This window comes from Montipora foliosa, chromosome 5, assembly GCF_036669935.1.
Source record: "Montipora foliosa isolate CH-2021 chromosome 5, ASM3666993v2, whole genome shotgun sequence".
NCBI lineage: Eukaryota > Metazoa > Cnidaria > Anthozoa > Scleractinia > Acroporidae > Montipora > Montipora foliosa.
The window spans coordinates 11,111,023-11,116,022 of NC_090873.1; the positions used below are offsets into that span (position 1 = coordinate 11,111,023).

The 5,000-nt window shown below is 37.5% G+C and overlaps 1 protein-coding gene across 2 annotated transcripts in view; it reads right to left on the reverse strand.

The window, feature by feature from the left end:
* LOC138003628 (endoribonuclease LACTB2-like) overlaps positions 1 to 5,000 on the reverse strand; it is a 98,744-nt gene that overhangs the window by 49,310 nt on the left and 44,434 nt on the right. The gene's annotated exons all lie outside the window — the stretch shown is intronic.

A 5,000-nucleotide genomic window follows, 5' to 3' on the forward strand; every position in this document is an offset into this window, starting at 1 on the left:
TTAAAGTAATCACATAAACTTTACGAGCAATATAACACGAATTTCATTTCAGCAAAGGATATTATTGTAAAAAAAAAAATGTATTATTATTATTTTTTTTTTATTATATATATATATATATATATATATATATATATATATATATATATATATTTTTTTTTTAATTTTAGCAATCACTTATTTTATATTTTCACTTAGTTTAATAGATTTAAGTGGATAATACTTTTAGAAAGATATTTGTAAATAGGACTTGAACATGGTGTTTTTAAGGAGCTCCTGGGTTACGATTAACGCCCCAGGTAGCTTTAAGGTATTGACATTCAAAAGTTTCAAACTGTCATAATAATAATAATAATAAACAATAATAAAATAGAAAATGGGCTAACTATATGTCCTTATATTACACTCAGCGTCATATGTGGGTCGAGTTTGTTGGTTCTCTGCTCTGCTCAGAGAGGTTTTTCAAAACAGCGTGCTTCAAATAAAATGAGTCTTGTTATATTGTACCTTAACTTGATTGCACCATGAGAGACTGCAATGTTCAGTGGAATAAGAGGGAAATAATAGTGGTTAGCCTCTCCTACCACCCCCACAAGAAACTTGCCAGTACTCATTGCTTCAACTTTCATCCCCTCCCCACTAGAGTTGAAAGGAACTGAAGGTTTGTTCAGTTTCAGGAAGTATTACGAAAATTGGATTGGATAGTTCAATGATCAAAAACAGAACCATTTTTATTCATCGTCTTCATACAGAAGATAAAGTTCAATCTGCTTATCTCATCGAATTTTTGCATCTTTGTGTTGAATCAGTGCAATACATATTTCGTTCTTGTCACTATATCTCAATCTCAAATGATCTTATTTATGAAGCAATACTTCAGTCCGAATGTTGACAAAATGATTGCCCCAGTGCCTTAAGCTGATGTACTTAAATGTTACACTGCAAGCGAGTTGACAAGCCATTCACAGATATCTGGCATTTGCATGTTTACAAGTGCTTGCTGATAGATTATGTAAATTAAATAAGACAAAGGGAACTTTCATTATGCCCCACAAGGAACTGATGGGAGAAGATTGTGATTGGGTTCAATAGAGATACGAAAGATAAGATCCAGTCAGCGATAATTATCACATCAAACTTTTGCATCGCCGCGTAGAAAGAGCACAATACGTACAATGTATTTTCGTTTTTGTCACTATATCTCAAACGATTTTATTTATGAAGCAATAGACCCCGGTGCTTTAAGTTGATGTGGGTATACATGTAAGGCTGCAAGTATGTTGACAAGCCATTCACAGATGTCTGGCATTCACGTGTTTACAACTGCTTGCTGGTAGATTATGGGAATACCAAGTGGGCCATTTGAAGAAACATCAAACATTCAGTGTTCCTTTCACTTCATCCAACAAGTAAAAAACAGCTCCTGGAGGCCAAGGACAAGAGATTACTTTCCATGTATCCTAAATGTTATTCAACACATATGGCATACTGTGTGACATAACAGTAGTATACTGTTTTGATCCAGGATGCTAAATAATCTAACAAGAGACCAATGGACACATGCAAAATTAAACTATAAGTACTAGTGTGCCTAGTTTTTCCTGGAGGAAGGCCATATGAGAAAAGTACTTGCATGTACAGTATAAAAAAAGCAAATCCTGGGAACCAGAAACCAAGTATAGTGGAAGAGGTTACATGCACATGTACATCAAAGTGCAGAGAACCAAAAGCAAAATGATAGTATTTTTAAGTAATGAGGACATTAAAAACGGAGATATATTTACAAATTTATAAACGACTTTAGAACAAATGACATGGTTTCACAGGCGGTGGAATATATCAGTATTTAACCTTGATTAATAATTTAATAGTCTACATTTGTCACAAATAAGATTATACTAATACTTCCAAAAGTCTGGCAGTGATTTTCAAACTTAGTAGCGCAAGCTCATCTGTACCTTATAATATTATAAGACGAGCTATTGGAGTCTTAAAGATCTTCCATAATCACAGAGGGTAACTCGAAAACACTGACCCCCGGTCCAAGGAACCCCTACAGACCGGGTCCATAAACTGCCTTATGGAATGGTCTACAGACTACCCCTACGGACTACCCGAAAACAACATAGAAATAACAATAAAATATAATAAAACCCAAGATTTGACTTACCAGTTGTCTGGATAGACAACTCCTGCCGGTGACGGTTCATTAAGTGTGAGGGTTTAGCTTTGTGACCTATTGCCCATACATGTGGATCACTTCTTGAGATCCCTTCGACATATGCTAACTACGAAGAATTTAGGGAGGACTTCACAGATATTCTTAACCATGACATCTGGGATATGGATACAGTTTGACTAGCCCGTGTGTAACACCTACCTATATGAGCACAAACGGGTTGCTCAGGTTTCAGTACAAACTTTAGCTTTTTCATGGGCAACACCTGTTGTACCTTCTGCTCAAAACCATTTGGTTGTGTTTCTAGGTATTCAACCAAGGCTTAATTGTGTTCAGCTTAGTTGTGTAGTTGCTTTTGTTTGCTATTGAAACTTAGATATAATTATTCTTAGTCCTGACATTGTTCTTAGGTTATTTATCAGGCTTGCCAAATGCCATAGACAAGACAAGACAAGACAAGACAACTTTATTTTACCAGGGTAGCCCAGTCAGCTGCAAGGCTGGTATCCTTAGGGGCCCTGGGTTCAATAAAAACTTACATATGCACATTTACAATAAGATTACAAGGTTAGGTAAAATTTGCTAAAATTTACAAAAGGGAAGAAAAGAAAAACAAACAAACAAAAAAAAAATCAGATAAAATGTCCTTTCAGAAGGCGTTTAAAAATTGCTAGAGAACTTGCCTCTTTGATTCTGCTTGGCAGTGAGTTAAAAGCTAAACGTCCTGAATTTTTAAAAGTTCGCCCCCCAAGAACAAGATTTGTTTTATTTGGGTGAATATTTCTCCTCTGCCTAGTGTTGTAATTGTGTACATCATTGTTTACCTTAAAATAGTTTTTTAAGTATATAGGAACGAAATTCCGTAAACATTTATATACTAAAATACATTTGTGTATTTTTCGCAGTGTTTCTAAATCTGGCCAATTTACAATATTTCGGGCTGTCCTTGTACTTTTCTGACAGGTGACGATTTTCGCGGCTCGATTTTGTAATCGTTGCAGACTAGTGATGCTGCTCTCGGGTAGTTCACCCCAGGCTGTGTCTGCGTAACTAAAAATTGGTTCAATAATGCATTTGTATACCGCTTGTGCTGCTTGTAAAGTGAGAGTTGAGCGTATTCGTCTGAGGAGACCGAGTCACTTGGATACTTTCTTGTGAACATCTTCAGCGTGTACTTTCCATTTCAGTTCCTCATCGAGGGTAACGCCCAAGTATGTGAATTTACTGACCATCTCGACATTGGTACCACTTATGGTGATGTAAAAGTTTGCGACGGCTTCCAGCCTTTGTCTCGTCCCGAAAAGCATTCCCTTTGTTTTCTCTTTGTTCAGAATCAGACGATTTATTTCCATCCAAGTTACAACCCGCTCTAGGTCTTCTTGAAGGGCCTTCTTTATCTCCTTTGGGTTTGCACCCGAGCAATAGATGACTGTATCATCAGCATACATACTGATGTGCGTGTTTTTGAGACAGCTTGGCAAGTCATTGATGTATATAACGAAAAGTAGTGGTCCCAGCCGGGATCCCTGTGGAACACCATACTCAATGGGGAGGCATGGTGACAAGTCCTGTCCAAATCGTACTCGTTGTGTACGAGATCCTAGGTAATTCTGGAACCATGTGAGACTTTTCCCTCTGACACCATAGTGCTCTAACTTCTGTAACAAACAGTTATGGTCAACTAGGTCGAAAGCCTTCTTTAAGGCAATGAAGACGGAGCCAGTCATTTGTTGATTATCCATGTGTTCCAAGATCTGATCAGTGAGATAAGTCACAGCAGTTTCGGTAGAATGTCCTTTTCGGAATCCAGATTGGTACGCTGACAGAACTTCGTTTGCTTCAAGAAATTTCACAAGCTGTACTTGGATTGCACGCTCCATAACCTTGGAGACTAGGGGCAACACGGATATAGGCCTATAGTTACTTTCTTCGGTTCTTTTACCGTTCTTGAATATAGGCGTAACTTTCGCTTCTTTAAGTTCAGGTGGAATTTCGCCAGTTGAAATAGTCAGATTAATAATATAAGTAATGGGTTTGGCTATCACAGAAGCTGCATCCTTTAAAAGTCTTGCAGACATTCCATCTAGACCAGTGGCTTTCTTTGATTTAAGTCTCTTCAGTTCATCACAGACAAACATTTCGTTCACTTCTTCCATAGAAAATTTGTTATTTATACTCTTGGTGTTAGTGGCTTTATGTAAGTGCTTAGTTGAAATCGTTCACACAGTTTTCCGGCGATGGAAGTGAAGAAGTGATTGAACTTTAATGCAGACAAACTGCCAGTTTTTGGCACACCGGCATTTTTCTTGTTTGGCATGATTTCTTTCAGGATTTCCCACATTGTTTTTGGGTCTTGGGTTTCTGTTAAGCGAGAAGAATAATAATCCGATTTTGCTTTCTTCATTTTCTTGCTAACGGTGTTTCGTAAGCGCTTGTATTTGCTCCAGTGCAGTTCTTGATTTGTTTTGATCGCTTTTTTATGATGGTAATCCCTTTCTGTCATTAATTCTTTTATACTTGATGTTAGCCATGGAACTGAAAACCCGCGAACTCTTCGCGTGGCAACAGGCGCATGTTTGTCAGCAACTGTCAAAAAAAGATCTTTGAAAACAATCCAAGCTTCATTTGACGTTGATTCCATTTCGAGAATATCCCATGGGATCTTATTCAAATCGTCGCTAAAGAATGCAGGATCATAATTTTTATAATTTCTGCTCTGAATAATTTTAGGCAGAGGGCGCTAGATGTTGTGGAGTTTTCTGACTCCGAAAATAGCACAGTGATCAGAGAAGCCTATTGGAATAACACCGCAGGTGTACAG